Source organism: Strongylocentrotus purpuratus, unplaced genomic scaffold (genome assembly GCF_000002235.5).
Source record: "Strongylocentrotus purpuratus isolate Spur 01 unplaced genomic scaffold, Spur_5.0 spur5_scaffold_6, whole genome shotgun sequence".
NCBI classification, from domain to species: Eukaryota; Metazoa; Echinodermata; class Echinoidea; order Camarodonta; family Strongylocentrotidae; genus Strongylocentrotus; species Strongylocentrotus purpuratus.
Window position 1 is genome coordinate 17,476,505 of NW_022145612.1, and position 20,321 is coordinate 17,496,825.

General features: G+C 37.5%; 1 long non-coding RNA gene across 1 annotated transcript; it reads left to right on the forward strand.

Annotated features, from left to right (window-relative positions):
• Positions 1-226: 226 nt before the first annotated feature.
• LOC115919461 lies at positions 227-6,434 on the forward strand. Its single transcript, XR_004061861.1, has 2 exons — positions 227-581; positions 5,712-6,434. It is a non-coding gene; the product is annotated as an uncharacterized LOC115919461 (long non-coding RNA).
• Positions 6,435-20,321: the final 13,887 nt, after the last annotated feature.

Consider the following 20,321-nt stretch of genomic DNA (forward strand, 5'->3'; position numbering starts at 1 on the left):
TAAGAACTCGATTTTCACTTGAAGTTTATCTTTTGTAGGTGCCCCTATTATTCAGAAAGTGTCCTTTTTTATTGGTGCACCTCCACCTTGAAAGAGGCTCCGCCGCCCCTGTCGGAGGGAACTATTTGGGGCTCCGTGAATTTGATGGTGTCTTATCTCTCAAAGTACGCTATGGGTTGTTTGTTATGCTGCCATCTACGCCGAATTTCGTTGGTTTTATATTCTCACAGGTGTCTGCTCATAGAGTTCGTTGGCTCATGCTATAGGCAGCGCAGGCAGCAGGCAACTGCATCGATATGGCGATATGGCGATGATGCTAGCCAGCGGTAAGACGGCTGAAAAAGATGTGCATCCTTCACGCCCAGCCTAGCCTATAGCCTGCAACTTAACCGAGGGTGTGAGTGTTTCGATACCTAGCTTCTCGGCGGCATAGTTGTCAAGCGCTTGATCATCACTGTCTATATTCTACCAGAAAATCTCTCAGGGTGCGCCGAATTGTTATCGTTTTCCAGAAAAGAAGGCAAAACACTTGTGAAATTACTGTGGATTCGAATCAAAGGTGACGGAAATAGAAATTTGAGGTGAGAACCAGGCCAGTGGCGTATTTATCACTTTTATCAAGTTTAATTTTTAGCCCTTGTCATCAGTCACTCATGTCAGGAGGCCGAGGGACACCCCGACTCAAACACACAGGATCATGAGGATGATCCACATCATTGACATACATGTAGATGGGTTGGGTGGGGGAGCGGAGGGTAGGAGGGTGGTGCATGGTGGTGGAGCAGCAGGGAAATAAATTTCCTCATCTCTACATAATTTTTTTTTTTTGGGGGGGGGGGGGGGAAGGGGGTGGAGGTGGAGTGGTAGGAGATGGATTGCCTCATCTCTAAATAATTTGTAAATTTGTATTGTTTTTATTTTGATGATTATTGTTTGCAAAATACTGAAACAGTTAGCATATAGAAGGTCTAGTCTAGTCAGTGTTATTCAAATAAATTTGAGGGAAATGAGCTGAGTGAGCTACCTCTGGCTCCAATGACCACCTCTATAGGTTAAGCAATGTAGATTGTGCGCAGGACTGCGTGGTTGTCGATCTCATCATGTAGCCTCAAGAAAACGGACAGATTAGCTTAAAATAAGTCCTCATACAATTGTATTTTTAAGTTTTTACGATGATTTTCAATGTTATTTTTCAGTAGTTTATTGAGATCTATAAGATCTATCTTCTTTCCAATCATTATTTAAAAAAAATCAAACTGAATAAGTCTAAAAAAAGAAGAACCAAAGACAATTTTTGTGCAAAATATCCGGTGAAAATCTGCTAGTTAATGCCTTTCCGTGTGTGTGTGTGTGTGGCAAGGGTTGCTGTTTGTGTATGGGGAAGGTTGACAAATGTCAGTCTTATTAAAGAATTTCCCATACCAAATGGTAATTTCTGTCTAGACTTCTATACATGTATGTTCAGATGTGCTCTATTAGGCCAGGCCTTCTATGAGGAGATATAGATCTATGTATAGTTAACCCAGTCTCTCCTTTTCATCTGCATCTTGCCCATGTATCCTGTTCTTCCTGTCACCATTTTATGACGTACGTTGCATTAATTGTGGCCAAGCAGATTGATGTTTCACATACCCTGCAATAAATGAGTGAAAAGTCAGCGTTTTGGGGGTGTTTTTTTTTCCTGATTGGAAACTGGTTGTAAGATGGGGGAGGGGGGCAGATTTGCCCCCGTGCCCAGCCTTCATTGCCAACTTGGTGAAACTGAAGTTGGATCAATCAATTGTCTTTCTATGACTCTCCTGTTGATGAAAAAATAATGCGTGTTTGAATGGTGTTTCCTAGTCATAAGGCATGCAGGGCTGGCTCCATGCACACTTGACTTTTCTTTGGGGGAACCAGACTGGCATTTAGGGGCCTTCATGCATTGAGCCTATTAATTGAGCCCTATGTTGTGGGAGCAGGGAATCTTCATTTATTTTGCAATGATCTGGACAGAGATGTGAGGACATGTCCAAATCGGTCTGGGTAGGGTTATGGGTGAATTGCCATGTGGTCTACAACCAGTCTGTTCACTACCAAGTTAATCTATTCACAGCCTGTCTACTACTATCCACATGGTCTAATAAAAGTTCCATCTCTTTATCATTTGGTATTATAACTACCATTTAGGCTTAGAATAGCCTAATATTCATTTGGTCTAGTCTAAAATAAGTCTCCTACCCATTTGGTGTATTGTTCATTTAGTCTGATATTAAACCAGTTATTCTAATTTCTAGTTTGTCTAATGCCCATTTCGTTGACTATCCGTAATCTAATTTATCATTTGATGATGATTATCATTTATGATTTAATGATCAGGGCAAGTAAAAAAAATTATGTGTTTCTCGTCCAGACTTTTTTTAAAATCAGTGAGGGAAGCCCGTACTATTTGGAATTTTTTATTATTCTTTTCAAGATGGCCGCTGAGACAAAGCATTTTGATCATATATTGTATCTACATGTAGATGTAAAGCAGATGATATTTTATCACATAAGTTTGACTTCAGTTTGTCAATTCAGAAACAAAAATCAGAAATTAAATGATTTTCTCTCTCTTTCACAGACCACAGACAAGTACTAAATACATGCAGTGGCTAAATGTTTAATACCGTACAGTGCAAAAAGTTAGTGCCTATATAGAGATGTTAAAAATATCTAAAGTGCAAGATGTCAAAATTACTTGTCGATGACTATGGGACCTCAACATTCAACTGCAGTATCATACATGTACAGTAGCTACATGTAAATGTACCTCACCTTCGACGCCTTCTTACGCCCGCTCTAGGAAAACAATGGAAAACAAAATACCACATACAAATCATGTGAAACTTTTATTGCAAGTTGGTAGACAATGGGAACGTCTTCACTATCTCAAGATTGCCAAATATCCAGCTATTTGAACTATCCCGATCGCAAACTATCCAGCTAATTTGCGTCTTCATCAGACCGAAGTAGCAATTAGAAGGATATTTGGTCGGGATTGTCATCCCAACATATCTTGGGATAGTTTGCAAAATATCCCACTATTTGGCAAAATATCCAGCTACACTGTATTTGTCCCGTGCGTCTTCACTAGACCGAAAATTCGCAGTACGCGCTAATGCTGAGTAAAATATCTCGAGCTAATTTCTCAAGGTCGAGTTTCAAGTTTCGAGGTCGAATCTCGAGCTAATGAAGACGCGATTTGTAACTTCGGGATTATTTCCCAAATCAGAAATAGCGGGCTATTTGGCAATCTCGAGATGATGAAGACACGCCTACTGTGTATTCAAGGAAAGGTGTGTTCATGCAAACCATGAGTTGCCTCTTCCCTGCTTTCAAGCTGTCAGTCATTTCTTTTCCCCTCTATCTATCAATCATCCAGCCACTGCCAAATAAAGCACCCTCCAAACTTAGATAACATGCATACATGTAGATACTTTTTGAAAGCCCCCCCCCCCCCTAACAAAAACACAAAAACAAAGCAGCAATGAAATATTTGTTTCAAAGAATTTGTATACTGGTAACAGTTTGAAGTAAAACAATAAACATTTATTTATAGGTTTTAATGATTTATGAAAAACTAGAAAATGCACAATTGACCAATTCTTTAGAGTTTAAACGATGCCATTTCTTATATCAGGTAGAATGTTGGGTAGGGAATTCGTGTTGATTCTACCATGAACCTAATACTTCTTCAGACACTGTCCTGTTTGTTTTGCATTATCTCTTCGGGTGGATCCATTGGTTCAAAGAGCGTTCAATTGACCTCTTTAATAGTCAAATACTGAAATACATGTAGAGGGAAAATACTATGAAAGGCTAAAACTTAATGTACCATAGCTGCTAATTTGTGTTTGCTCTCTATAGAGGAATGGGAAAGGGTATCTGATTTGGGATACAGGAAAATGTTCATATATGTAGCATTTTCCAACAACAAAATAATAATATGAGCTTCCCTCATAGTGTACTTGTGTACATCCTTTTCAAAGTTTTGACTCAAATAGCATCTCATAAAATCTGATAATGGAACTGTGCCCCCTATTAAATCTCCATCTGCCCTGGGGATGAATAATCTTTTGATGGGAACTCAGGTTTTTGTAGAAGATTTGTTTTTCTTTCCCTTAGTTTACTCTTTTAAAATGTGAGCAATACTTAAGTCACATAATTTCAGCAAGTGTTTTTCATCTACATAAGTTATGCCTTTCAGGTTTAATTTATTCCTCTCTGTTTTTCCTGTGTTGTATTTACACAGAGCAAATTTGTCTCTTGGTGTTTGTGATGAACAAGAACTTTAACATTGTTCAAATCCGTGCCCCCAGGGCCTTTATAATCATGCACAAAACGTAGATCAACAAAGACTGCGCCTCACATCTCTCATATACCACTGACAAATAATGACCGGTGGAGCATGGAAATATTAAGAAACAAGGACTAGAAATACTAATCCGTGTAGGATAAAGGAAAGACTTATGAGTGAACATTGCACCCATGGAACTCCTCTTCCCCTCTATGTTGGGGATAAAGTTTAATCTTTTGATCAAGTTCACACAGATTTGGCTTCAGCATTGTGATGAGGACATGGGTGGAACCGTGCCATGGGTTGTTCTCTCCTTTTTTTAAATGTGACTAGTACTGAACATTTGCTTAGCAGCCTAGGCGTAGATGCAAGGTTTCTACATGGGAAAATGCAAATGTTCAGTGAGGGAGCTGTGAATCATGATTTATAGAGTCACACTATTTTTCTTTGCTTGAACCGGAGAGTTGCTGTGCAAGTGTTGGGAATATGGAGTTCTTTGTATGAGCCAGGAATGGACTAACTAAACAGTGAGTGATGTTTATTCTTTTTGTTGCGTCAAACAGGATGGTTCATCTTGAGAAGGGTTTTCCATTTGTTGATTTAGGGAAAGGCTGGATATTGTGTTTTTATAGGATCAACATGTCTATCATTCATGTTCAGCAGAGCACATTCAAGTTGGTGTTATTATTCTAGCAATATAATGGAGTGAGCTGTTGGAGTCACGTATCAGTCTATCAATATCAAGATGTTAACAGATTTTGTTTTTCTTGCGATACCTAAATGAAGAATATGGATTAATTATAATACGCAGGTATTGGTTTAAACATTATTTAATTTTATATGGAGATTGAGTGTACATTTTATTATAATTGGTATGACACAATCTGAAATATCTTCTTCCAAATTTGCATTACAAACACTTTTGAAGCAGGGATCTGTACCAGCTGAAAACTTTGTAAATTGAAAGCTTCAGTTTTAAGTGTTTTTTCTGAGGAGCTTGTGTTTATAAATAAAAAGGAGGAAGAAGAAGATGGAGAAAAGAAGAATCATTCACAAAGTAGAGTATTGTAGATGTGTATATGTAGGAGGACTATAATTTTCTTTTGCATGATATTTGCTGTTTATAGGAAAATTTTAGACAATGCATGATTCCCTATGCTTATGTGCACTGCATGATGTACAACTCAGAAAGTAGTTATATAAGCGTCCTTACTGCACATCCACTAGTCCACACATTTTTTTTTTAGGAAAGCAGAAAATGATTTAAATATGATATATCCAAAGTACACTTATTATCAAAATGACTATGTTATAACAATTATGCAAACCATTGATGTAATAAACTGCCATGTTATTAGCCTCATACATTTCTCTGTATATCTATTCTGCACAGGCCAAGTTCAGCTTGCATCACACATCTCTGTTACCAGGGAATTCCTGCCTCAAAGGCCATCGACCTTTGACCTTTGAACCCTGTGACCTTGACCCCATTTAGAACCTTTCCTACCCCTCCTCCATTCCTTCAACGCCTTCAAGCTTGATTGTGATCCAGATCGCTTAGCCAAAATGGAACAGGTATTTTACCTTTCAGTTCCACGTTTTGAACCTCATACCTGCATATCCATGGATGCATATATATAACCACCACTAACTAACCTCACAGCCTGCTCATATCACAGCTAGTGTTAACATGCTTCTGAATGTATCAACAGTTACACTGTATATGCATATAATTTTTGTATGAGTGAATGACTAATATTTAATTTGGCTTTGCCGATCTACCTTTGCACCTTGTTCTATTGATTCAAGATTAACTTTTGTTCAGGTCGCTCTGTTGTTTCTACCAAATGAGCCCCATTTTATATTTCAGATAGATGACATTCAGAAAGTGGACATATTTGTTTGATTGTGGAGCAAGTATACAAAAAAGTTCAATAACTTTTATATTTTTGTGCATGCAGGCCGGTATGAGGTTGTGTCAATAATAACGCCTGATATCAAACTTGGACAGCTACATGAATGAAGTATAAATCTTTATTCTTTTTTTGGTTACCATTCCATTGTTAACCAGACATTCGAGCAGGGATGCTTAACTTTTTGTTGGGCCAATAACCAATCTACTGTCATAATTCCTGAAATGCTCCTCTTTATATTCTAAAACAATAAAGGATTACCTGTTTTGTTGTTTTTAATAGAAAAAGAACAAATGTCTGCTGACTGATAGCCTGAATTTGCTCAACTGAAACAAGACAGGATAGAGGAATAATAACAACCACTGTTGATGTTACTTTTGAAAAACTGTTTTAGATAATAGTGTAAATTTTTTGTTTGTATAGATCTTTGTTGTGAATTATTGCTTCCTCACAAAAAGATTCAACATTGATTTCTACTTGTGCACTTCACAAAACTTCATCATAGCAAACATTCTAATTATGTATGAGATTTATTGCCGTCATGCACACACTTGCAAGCACATGTTTTGATCCAGGCATCTTTCATGGAACACACATGCAACCCCAGTTTCAGCATTCCATTTAATTGTGATCCGCAATGTATTTGAGTTTTCAAAAGCCTTCAAACCGTTACAAAAATCATTCATTTTCATGATGGGTAAAGTTATGACCGTCGATCAACCCTGTTTTAGCAGCTGCCTGTACAGAAAGACCACCTGCCTCTAAAGATAATCCATAATAACGTTATACACAGGTTTGACTTTTAGAAATGCATTAATATCATTCATATTACCTTCCTTTGATGAAAGGCTTCCAGTAGCTTCAAGAGCTTCAAGTGTCATAACTGTCAATATTTGTTCACACTATTTCATTCACCTCAACTGGTATAAAATGTAGTACTGTTTTGAAGCAAAAGTTTTTTTCTTTAAATTTTTTTTTTTTTTTTACAAATTGTGTTTGGCCATTTAAGCATATACTGCAAAGTTGCATACACCTGTAACTGTTAATATTTGATATTACTCAAGTAATAGCTTTGGGGGATATGGGATATTTGATATTGTATGTACAAATGAACTGTATCGAATTAACATCCTTCTTTACTCTTTACATTTTAGAGTCGGAACATCTACACAATATATAATTTTTTTATAATAGATTTTGTAGATCATAGACCTACATTTTTTTTGTCCAGTCACACATATTCCATTTAGTACATGGTTTTCCACCAAGATATTGTCATGTGGTGTTTATCCTGCATATTGGGTTAATCAATTAAATCACTTTAACATTTATCTAATATTACATCATATTCAAAATTAACGCTAATCCACCTGGTGTACATACATGTATGTCCTAACAATAGTAAAGTGTAATGCGTAATTTGGAGAATGCTTTTTTTAAATATATTTACAGCTCATTTGAATTACTCCCCATATCAATTTTGAAATGCAATTTGTCTTTGTAGCAAACTGGTAGCGCAGTGCTCCAAAAGGAAATATTGCCATTGTTAAAGTTTACCACAAAGTAATTAAAATTCTAGAGAGAGAGAGAGAGAGAGAGAGAAATAAGTATTTCACTATTTTGCCCTTTTGATATGTGCAGAATGTCAAACTGAACTGACACAAACAGCTTAATAGCGTAAAAGAAAAATCCAGGAATTGCACAGTATTTGCAGAAGACACAAAAAAGTATTGTGCCATATCATTTGACCGAGACATCTCTAGCTTGCATGATCATTCACATCCGGCTTTTTTGTTGCAGTTTGCACGTAAATGAATTGCCTCAAAAGAGATGGAATTTCAGTGCTTTATTATAAACTGAGTGTGCTCATTGAAAAAGCCATAAAAGGGCCCTGTCCCATACTGTGTGGATGTACTGTGCATGTGACTAACAAAATGAATTCTGGTTTAATGGTCAACGTTCCTTTCAAATTTGATGATGTATGCACGTTTATGTTGAAAATGTTCATATTGTTTAATCATACATCGTCTAGCTGTATAGAGTTCAGATCCAGAAGGGCGCTATCTGTGTGCTGAAGTATATGAGTTAACGCCCTTCTGGCTCCAATCAACCCATATAAAGAATTTGAATGAAATTGGAAAATTGGAAGTATTTTATTGATATACTACCAATGGTTTGGCACAAAAGCTCTATTATCTTAATCAGATTAGAATTGCTGTAGATAAACACAATATTTGAGTGGCAATCAGAGAAAAAATGTAAATATTTGCAAAAATGTTGAATGCTTTGTCATTTTTAAGTTTTCCTGCTTGATACAAGGATTCTGTTACCTGACATTCTTGCTATAAAGAAATGTAGAAAATGTAGATGACCAGTTCAAAGCATGTCAAAGCTAATAGTTTGCAAGCACAAACCCTTGTCAGATGTTGTGTGTAACAGTGTCTGCAATTTAAGACTGATGATGGCCTAAAATAGGCTCTTTACTTTATAGCTACTCTGGACACAGCCAGAGACTGAAAGAGCTAGGCTCTGCTCAAGGCTGTAGGAATTGTGATTAAGTCTCAAATTATTACAGCCTGTTGCCTGTAGACTACGGTAGTGACAGCGCAGTCAACCTACATTGCTTTTGTACCCTTTGATGAAAAGAGCTGAAAATATTCAATGTACTTTGCTCAAGTATTGTTTGCCATCTTCAGTTATCATCTTTACACTGTACTAGTAAAGGTTAATGTTAAAGGTTAAAGGAATATGCAAATACATTTTTCAGGTACAGAAGACAAACATTTGGATGGCAGAAGGTAACAGAAATCATGTTTATATCTGGATATGATTATATTATGATGTACCTTTCAGTTTTCCTTAAAATGTATGAACTTTAATAAGATCCTGTGTTGGTTGAATAGGATTGTTCAGAAAGCATAATATTTGCATGACTGTGCATTTGTTAGTGCTATACAGATGGCTTCAAATTCAAAATGTTTTGTAGAAGCTCATACAGCGTAGTACCCTCTTTATGCCTTATCTAGTTACATACATGTATATGAAATTCAATTGTAAAGCCACTGCTCTTTAATTCTTTTACAAAATTTTGGACCTGCTCTTGGTTTGAAAGTATGAGTGATCAGGCTCTTTTGGCTGTCAGCAGATTTTGGGAAAAAGATTCCTGTGAAGTGTTTTGTGAATTGATGAACGTAAATGTGTTAAAGCCCCACTGCACTAGTTTGGCCAGGAGGGAGTAGACCTCCCTGCATGGCCACTGACAGATAGTTATCTCATCAAAAAGGTTCTCCCCCAAAAAGACCAATGGTTACCGATATAGAGGGTGCAAGTAAGTGGGGCGTTATAGGTTCTTCACCATCTTCACTGCAATCTTTCACTTTCCTCTCTGACGATTCATAAAATGTCCTTGCCCTGTCATTCCTGATTATTGCAATAAGGCAACGAGTCTTAGGGTGCGTTCTAAGGCTGTGCATAACTGTGTAATGAGGTACTCGAGTACACTCCCAGGCTTACAGGCAAATACTCAAATACTTGGACGCCATGTTTTAAAAAAAAAATTGTTGTTGACACCGCGATACTACGGTAGCAGTATCCCAGGTCCATATCCGAAAACTCACATGATTTTACTTCGAGTTGCAGTTGAAGGCGCTGATTTAATGATATTAATAACGGTAAACAATTTTGTTTTAAAAACCAATGATGACAGACTAATCCATTTTCCTCCAAGTCCAAACAGAAATCCGGACATTTGGTCCCAGTTTCTGAGTGGTGAGTTGACAGTGATTGAGCTGGGAAATATTTTTACCCACGGTACCATGCTGGCACTCTTCCGGGCACGCAGGGCACGGGTAAGCGTGGGCATGGACAGTGCCAGGTGAACGGGGTGAATTTTAAATTTTTTTAATGGCGGCCGAGTATCCGAGTATGAGAAATTGTACTCCAGTAGTTGTCAACAGTGCTAGTACTATAGTATTCTAGTACTCGTCGCAGCCTTAGTGCGTTTAGGCGATTTTTTGAAGCTAGAATCACAAACATGAATCACAAATCAAAACGCTGATACATAACACGGTTACTGCAGGAAATCGTTCAAGCGATTTTCCATCAACACTGATTCCCGCTCATTTCAAGCCTAGCCACTGGGCATCACACTGCGAAGTTTGACTAAGGACCTATAGATCAACTTCGGTGTGCGCTTTCTGAATTTGTTTACGGTCGACTGTCAGCAAAACTGGAAGCAAGCCATGATAATGACGTCATTGAATCATGATTGAGATCTCCGTTTCATTCAAGCGATTTTTAGCGACCGGCTATAAAAATGCATCTTTTTTAGCATTTCATATTCATGTTTGCGTTTTCAAACCGTTTATTTTTACGACCGTCAAAAAGTTGCATGAAATCGCTTCATCATCATCAGCAGCAGCAGCATATGAGATGAGAGAATAGTTTCAATCGGCTTATTGGACAAGAAGTTGAGAACCCTTAACAATCTGAAAGGGGTATTTGAAGGAGTAGTAGAAGACAGTGGCACTGCAGATTAATTCTGTTCATGTGCCATGAAAGTTACCTCTTTGATCAAACCAGTGTCATCCAGTTCCTGGAGGTATTTGCTTTCTTAACGCAGATTCAGGATCTGAAAACTTGTCCAGAAGACATGACTTTGATCTTCAGAGTTGTGCTAATAATAGCATGTGAACGTCTCAAAATAAAGCGTGGGCTTCATGACATCTTTCTAGCAAGGTTGTCTGTGATTAGGGTGATGTGTGCTGGCAGAGATAATGTACAAGGTGAAACATTGTCAAAATTTAGCTAGATACTGTAAAACTAGAAATTTTTGCATGCATACAATGTTCATGAATTTTGTGAATCCTTCTAGTCAGCAAAAGTTTCATACAGCGAAATACTTGTTTACAATTGACTTTCATATATTAATGTTTTGCAATGCGTATAATTTTTTTGCTATGAAAATGGCTGTCCTTAAACAATATGCGAAAGTTTCGTATTCAAAATTGTCTTGTTTTACAATATAGGCCTACTTGTTTGTTGTTGTTGTATTTTTAAAGAAAAAAGTAATTGCATTAGGGACATAATCCAAATAAGCCAATTGCATTTTTTTCTGTTTAAAGATAACTAGTAATTTATGCAAACACAAATTAAATTAAATTCTTTGTAGATTGTTTGAGTGCGTTGGTGATTGCTTTACCCAACTGCTTGAAAAATATAATTGAAAGTAAGCAACCAGGGGACCGAGGGCGTTAAGTCCTCTCTGAGGGACTGGATGATGAGGATTAAAGCTTTAAAGGGATAGTTGAGTTCTATTGCAGAGGGCGCTACACAAATTGTTTTTTTGTGAGATAATGAAAAACTGGGTGTCAAATTTGAAAGAACATACAATTTAAATGACAAAATCATCTTTGATGCTGCTTTGTAAGTGTCGGCTTGCATGGTGATGTAGATATACAGTAGGCTTGCAGGTGCACCATGTGAGAGAGAGAGAGAGAAAGGATTGAGGAGTCCTGAAAAGGACTCTCGGTAATCTTTCTTGGGGGTGTGTAGTCCTGAAAAGGACTGTTTGTGTAGTCTTGAAAAAGACTGTTGGTTATCTTTCTTAGCTTATAGTTCTAAGGAGAACTATAGCGCTTGGAGAGGATGAGTGGCGGGAGTGGCTCAACGTTTCGAACAGGTTGACTATCCGTCGTCAGGAGTGACTACACAAACAGTCCTTTTCAGGACTACACATCCCCAAGAAAGATTACAGAGAGTCCTTTTCAGGACCCCTCAATCCTCTCTCTCTCTCACACATGGTGCACCCGCAAGCCTACTGTATAAAATCATCTTTGTTTGATTAAAATCGGTTCAGAGACGGCTGAAATATCCATAAATATAACAATTTCTAATACTTGTGTACCACCACACATATTGGATAATTTGAAAAAGCCGTTGAAAAAAAAATAGCGCTGTTTACGTCGCCTTTCAGCCAATGCCGATGTTGGCTTTTTTGTTAGCATTTTCGTGTTGGTTATATTACGCACAACCAGCCGGCCCATGTATTGTTATTTTTAATTAATTAATTAAGGGTCACCATACTTTTTTAAAGTGGAGCTGAATTGGTATGGTCGTATTGGCTAAATTTCACACATTTTAGGGTCTAAAATTACCTTCATAGCATTTTTAGGTTCTAAAAGGGCACTAGAAATGTCATAGATAAGAATAAGAGCAATAAACATGCACTTTGAAAGCATTTGTGGTCTAAAAACAGAACTCAACTACAGGTATCCCTTTAAAGTTTTTAACCCGGGGCCTCCCCGATTACAAGACCACTGCTCTACCACTTAGCCATCGCTCTCCTTGCGATTTATACAAGTATGTTTCTCTATTCACATCTATAGGAAAACTAACCATTGCTCTAGACTAGGTCTCAACATTATTCTGTTTTTGCAGGATATATTGATTTAAAAAGGATGATTGTTGCAATGGAACTGAAAGGTATGAAGAGAAAAATCTTTGATATCCATTATCCAGTGTAACATGCACTAAATGGTTTTGGAAAGAAAATGTGCTTTATTATCCAGTTTATTCAAGTTATTATACAATTTTCAACCCCAGGGTAAACTGAATACAAAATCAAGAGCCAAGACATTTAATTTGCGTCTTTCTTGAAACGTTTGAAGTTTGGTGGAGTGTTATTATATCAGCGGGCATGTGGAAGATAATAAAGTAAGTGTCTTGAATTCAAACTGACACATCAATGAGTTCATAAGTGCATCCTAGACTATAAGGGTTGTTTGATAACATTATTTTGTCATGGCAATGACAGAGATCATCACGAGTCCTCCCCCATGTTTTGGCTGATTTGAACTCTATGTGCTCCCGGCTCTCAGGATGATTGATGGTCAGGTATTATATCCAACTATTCTTATGTTTGCATAATAGTACTTGCAGTACCTTTTACAAGTCATGTGTGACCAGATGTTTAGATACCCCACTGAGAACTAGCCGTGAGAGACTCAGAAACTTTCTTGCGTCTTTTGAATTCAATTTTGTTTTAAATGATGGCTTTAAAAAAGTTTGTTGGGGGATGCACACGTAACATAGGCCTGTCATATAAAGGTGAAGGCAACTTTCATTGATATAATACCCCATTATCAGGAGAACAGTTAAAAGATGTCAAAATTGGACAGACAGACAGTCCACTGTCCAGGGTGTTATATACTACTGAAGTATGAATTGATCAAAGACCACTTCTGGTGATCATCTGTTCATCTGTAAGAATATCTTCAAGTGCACCCGACCTGTTAGAGGTGTGATCTCTGCCTACTTTATACAGTCCTCAGTCAAAGCCAAGGGTGTAACCAGGGTAATCTCTACTTGTTAGCATGATGAACTAATGTGATAAAGGATAAGTGATGTCATATTATTCTGATGGTAAACCCATGTCTGTTCCCAGCAGGGGATGCTGATTGAATTGGCCCTGTCAAGGTCAATATCCGCCCCAAAACGACCAGAGCTGAATAGTCTACCATCTTCAGACTTCCTTGTTTTCTTCAGAATATACCGTTTTATTTTTTTTAATTCTGGCTGTGGTGGATTAATTCAAAAGTATTTAGTAAATTAGTAGAACAAAAGAGCACTCTTGTGCAGTAGAATAGTTGGAAATATAACTTTGAAATATTTCAAGCAATATGCATATTATTATTTAGTGTGTTAAAAAAGGATTTTACTGTTTTTTGTAATATCTCACTTTCTCTGTTTGAAAACACCCATAGAAAATGTGTGTAACTAGCCTAATACTTACTTGCATTACTCTACATCCGTTAGGCAAACTTTAAAAAATAGTTTCTAGAATATCAGTTATCAACTTCTTCGGCAAGTGTATTCAATTTGATGTATGTTTTCTTGATCTTTATAACACTGGCAGTAACTGTACTTTGTACCATTTAAGTTAAACATAATGAAGTTGTTTAAAAAGATGATGATTTACTTCTTGATTTGGGATGGGGGGGGGGGGGGGGTGAATGCCAAAAGTATTTTTCCATTCTAGGAGTGTGAGTGAGTTGCACTCTCCTAGGATGCATAATGAATCACAATTAAGATCATACTTGCTCATTTTTAAATTTCATTTGGGGTATGTGTACTTTATAGCATATTGATCATTTAGAAAGAAATGGTCATCAGGAAAAATGTGACAAAAATTAAACTTAACAAGCGAGGCATCAAACAAGAAATTCAGGCCCTCTTATGGACCCATGTTACATTATACCACTAATCAAAAAATCAAATTTTCTGAACTTATTTACAGAATTTTATTGATGCACTGAGTTGTGATCCACAAAAAAAAAACACCTCTTGATGGTTTACATGTATCGGTATTAATGTATAGACACTCAACCCTGTTTCTGCATCCCTCCCACCGAGTTTAGACTTGCATCAACATTTATTCCATTTATTATTTCCAATTATATTCATATTGATCGCCACCATATCATTCATTCCAAGTCAATATAGAAGCAACCAAGCATATAATGTGTTTTCAGCCTCACAGTCAATGCATTGTCCGTCACCCGTTTCTTCTGCTTAGATACAAGTGCATCTGTCTTTTGGGCACTAAGCGCTCATTCATCACAAAACCCAAGGGACAGCTAACGGTAGTCCTGAATTTTTGAGGAATAGAAGTCGTAGCTATATTTGATGCAACCTGAGGTCCTAATTCAGACTATAATGGACAAAATAATGCTGTGAACTGAAAGTCTAAAAGATACATTTATGCAGATCATTGTCATTATTGGTCTTATAACAAGCAACACAAATTTTCAATTAGTGTTGAGCCCTGCATATGTTCATGTATTTTTGAAAGCATTGATTTGGCTGTTGGGAGCTAGGCTTGCATTGGCAATGTCTCTTTTCTTTCAAACCCTGTATGACATGATTCAGGATTGTGACAGACAGCTCTCTGATTGTATGGCTTCCTCGGATTGTGTCAAAGGCCTTCGATATTGCTAAGGATTAGCAAAGGAAGGAAATGGCGTAAAACATACTGGGGAAGATAAAATGATATAACTTGGGTATAAAATGGTTACATTCCTTTTTCCAAAGGTTCATATTTCACAAGGTTTGTTAAATGAGGGCAGAGAAGAAAAACATTATAGTCAATGAAATTCAACAAATTTAACATATTGTGCCAGTTTAACACTTCATAAACAAGATTCAATTCAATTAATGTCTTGAAAACACTACTGATACACATTAAACAAGCCTCCATGAGAGACTCATTGCACTTTGGGAGTAATGAATCCCCTGTAAAAGGAGGTATATATTTTTGGAATGATGAACCTTTGAACTACTACTTAGCCTTCAGAAAAATGAAGATTTAGAAAATGATAATCATTATCACTGGATGGCGCTGTTTTGATCAATTTGGCAGGACCATAGATGACTTTGCATTTTGTGTTTTTATCCCTACGTAATAGGGTATACACCTGTTTCATAATTGTTGAGGTTTAGTGTATCACTGGTTAATTAATCACTTTAGTACACTACCTGTACATAGGAGTATTTATGTATGTAATATGTATACTTAAAACCATGTCACATGTTACCATTGACCTTTTGGTTCTTAGTTCAGTCGTCAACAGCTCTTCAGAGCACTTCGCAATTTTATAAAAAACTGAAGATGAATCATGTGTTTGAATGTCACTCACAGGGCATATATTCAAGCTCATGTACCGTGTCCCATCCCATGGGGCTCACATGCTCATGTGAAGGAAATCAAAGAATCTCATACGAGCCATGTTTCTCCCAAAGTGCCTGCAAAGTATGCCAACATAGGGTACTTTATATTATTATCGGAATAAGAAAGGAGGAGCATATCACTCAGTGTCTAGAATGGGGGTTAATTGGCAATGCCTCCTATTTTCTATTCAAATTTTGCATCTTTTTGGCAAATCACACAAATTTCTTTTGCCTTTTATCTTCCCCTCTCTCTCTCTCTCTGTCTGGTTTTTGGAAATATAATGTTAGCAAATTTTATCAGACCACCCCCCCCCCCCCACCCCCGGTCCCCAATTTTAAAATGATTTAACTAAACCTCTGTATAGAAGGCAGATAATTTAGAGTGCCTCACTAAAATGTTCGGTGTAATAATAGTATTGTGATGAGTTTGGACAAATGTGTTCCTTCTCATCTATGGAGGAAGGAGCTTCAATTTCACAAGATGAATCAGTGGATTCTTGTCTTAAGGATCTCAACGTTGGTTGTCGAGTCTTGAAGGAGAGAACGGTTTGAAATCGGAAGCCCTTATGACGTAAATTGGGAAGTACACTGTATGTGCAGGAAGTGGTTTATTCATGAATGTATTTTGAAGGAAACTGTCTATTTTTAAAATTAAAACACACGAACATTCCCTTTTCCATGAGCCCTTACTAGGGGTATGTATAGCATAACAAATTTGCAGTCTGCTTTCAAATGTTGTCCATGTATACATGCATCCATCCATCATAGATTTTCATAATGTTTGTGGTAATATTTTTTACTTCAGTTTCTGACTTGCTTGAAACTTTAATACAAGTTTGCGTTAATTAATCTCCCAAAATATTGCACACTATATGATCTTCCTAGTTCCTGCGATCTGATTTTTGACAAAATAAGAATTATATTACAGATACAGTAATTAAAACAAACATCTTCCTGATTTAGGTTCTAAATAAGAATAAGAATTCTAACAACCCGAAAGTTTAGTGTATTTATGCCTTATAGTCAGAATAATAGCCGAATGGCTTCAGATGGTAGACAATCAGACTACTGGTTAAAGACATCACTACATTCCTAACTAGTGTTGTAACATCACGGATATCTTCAATTCCGTTTAACCGCTTAACCGTTTTACCGGAAAATCAAAAGAAATCAGATTATTAACAAATAATGTACATAATTAAAAACAAAATCACTGAACAAAAACGGAGACTTATACTGTCGGGCATGCCGTGGAAATGACTGAGTTGGTTTCACTTTGTTTCTGAAGCTAATGAATCTAGTACGCACATGTATTCATGTTTATAGCTCACTATCGTGACTTCTCGATCTACAATCTTGCAATTGATTGTTATCGTGTAGATTGTTGCTCTGCAATTCAACATTCAACAGTCAGGGCTGACTTGTGATGACTATAATGTCGCCCAAACTTGTTTTTGTTCAGTGATTTTGTTTCTAATTATGTACATTATTTGTTGATAATGTGATTTATTTTGATTTTCCTATGAAAAAAAAATTATATAAAAAAACAACAACAGGAAAACGAAACCGTCCAATTGAAAATGGTTGGATACCGGACGGTTGAACGTTTGACTACAGCACTATTCCTAACCCAATGCCGGTACTGCTTCTCCTACTCAAAGGAAGGTTGAAATCCATTGAAAGTCTATTTTTCTTCATCATACAACTTTTTCAGATTATCAGATTTTAGAAGTTTGAATGATCATATCAAATGCAATTGCAAAGTCTTCCAAAATCGGATCATAGTCAAATTATATAGTGTGCAGGGGGTTAACATGGTTTAATAAGACCACTATCATTTATATCTGTATGATAATTGTGAGCAATAGTGGCAAGGGTTTTCTTTACAGGGTCTGTCACTTACCATTACTGTACATTCTAATATTTACTTACTTCAATTGTAGTGTATGCATTTAATGGCAGGTCACATCATAACCTGGGGTTCGAGTCCCGCCGCGGCACTTATGTCCTTTGGCAAGACGTTAATCTACATTTGCCACTCTCCACCCAGGTGTTAAATGGGTACCCGGTGCGCAAGTTAATGTGGTTAGACGAGGAAGTGTGCGCTTAAATGATGCCTGGCTGGAATGCTCCCCAGGGAGTGGAGAATGTGTATACATTGTGTGTGGGCAAGCCTGAATTCAATGACCGGGGTAATAATATATCTGTAAAGCGCTTAGAGACATCATCGATGTATTAAGCGCTGTATAAAAGCGGAATATTATTATTATATGAAAGTCAATGTGCACCAGTGTGAATTTTTTTGTTTTGTTCACAATATCTCCTTTTGGATTTGCCATCAAGCAAGTGGGGATTTCAACACAGACATTTGTACATCTATTTCCTACACTGTTTTTCATCATACATGTAGCTCTGCCCCCCCCCCCCCCCCCCAGTTTTCGAGGGCTCTTCTAGGGCTGGCTTTCCAGGGTTAGATTGGTCACAACTCCTACATATTCCTTTCCACCGGTCTGCCACATTACGATGAGGGAGAGTGGGTCGTTATAGATCTGTGATGTACACCCAGGCTGCATTCCCCAAGCAATGGGCATATATATCAGCAGCATTTCATCTCGTCTCCCTTCCACCCCAGGACCACATATTGATCTCAATAAAATGCTGTAACATGATCAATGATGCACACATGGCCTGTCCAGTATGCGAAGATGCTTTTATTGATAAATAGTCTGTGGTACCAGATGTTCAGATTGCTTGAGATCAGTGTTTCAAATTTGATGTAGGAAAAGTTTTGTAATGTCGTAGATGCTTACAAATTCAGAGACTGTAAGGTTGTTTTTGATGGGGGTATAATTGGATGGTGTATATCATATGTATGATAACATATTATAGAAGTAGTTGCAAAGAGAAAGATATAATTGATGACATTTTGAGAAAACTGAACAGAATTTTTTATAAAGCTTTGGTAGATGACTTATAGCACCACTTCAGACTTCTGACAGTATTTGGAAAGCTATGTTATCTTTTAACCTGGCAAGTTATGTTAATTCCATTTACTAAAATGAAAATTCACTGAATGAACATTTCTTACTGGTGATTTGAATTTAATGTGCTCTGAACCATAACCTTAAATGAAGAGCTTGTCATGCCAAATTTATGTTTTTTTAATGAAAATTAACGAACAATTTATTAACATGACCGATAAATGAGATTTTCTGAATACCAATCCTGATTAAAAGAAACTTGGAAACTTATGTTTATGGAGTAGATAGCTATTTCCATAGCTGCTAAAGCAGACTCTGTTTCCATAAATTTAACGAAAGTTATTATGAAAATTCAATTCAATTGAAATGGACCAAGCCTTCTTTCAGATTGATTAGTTCATTGTCTGTTAGTCTCCAGTTCAGACCCTGCCGGATGAATCATTAGGTTTTCCAATCAACAAAGTCGATTCTCGGCTGAATATGAAGTCTCCATAGTGATATCGCCAGAGAGCTGAACTGGTCTTTGTGTATTGGCAGTTGTAGAATTCCCTGGGCACACTCGAGAGTAATCTAATTTGTACTGAAAGTCACGATCATTGCAATCCCAAAATAAATATAAAGAGTGTAGTTCTGACGGCATGCAATAATCGCCCTTGTACATTTGGGAGACACCTAGTGGTTGAGAATGTTGAAAGGCTAAGCATTATGCATTAATTCATGTCGTGAGCAGATTGAGAAGAATAAGATTTACACGACTACCACACATCTTTCTAAACAGTAGATCATCTCCACTGGGCTGATGATATTGATAATACAATGTGAGAGAAATCAGGAACCTCTTCCATATTAATATGTCAAACAGAATATGCCCAGTGTTTTAGTTAATTATAGCCCATTGGTTGACCTAGAGATCAATAGCATAATCCCCCCCCCCCCCCTTTCAATAAATGTAGAGGGTATTTCCCTATACAGTCAAACCTGCTTCAGTGACCACCTGTCTACAACAAGCACATTTTTTGTTTCCCTTGAAAATGATTTCTCACTGAAACATGTACTAAAGGAACCTGTCCACAAAGACCACTTTTTGTGTTTCCCTTGGGCGGTCGCTATAGACAGGTTTGACTGTATATATCTGTTATAAACAGCAGCATGTATAGGTGCAAAATAAATTGCCCCTCGTCCTCCTCCCCCCTCCCCCCTTCTCCTCCTCCCTCTCCTCCCCCCTCCTCCTCCCCCCTCCTCCTCCCCCCTCCTCCCCCTCCTCCTCCCCCTCCCCCTCCTCCTCCCCCTCCTCCTCCCCCTCCTCCTCCTCCTCCTTCTCCTCCTCCTCCTCCCCTCCTTCTCCTCCTCCTCCTCCTCCTCCCCCTCCTCCTCCCCCTCTTC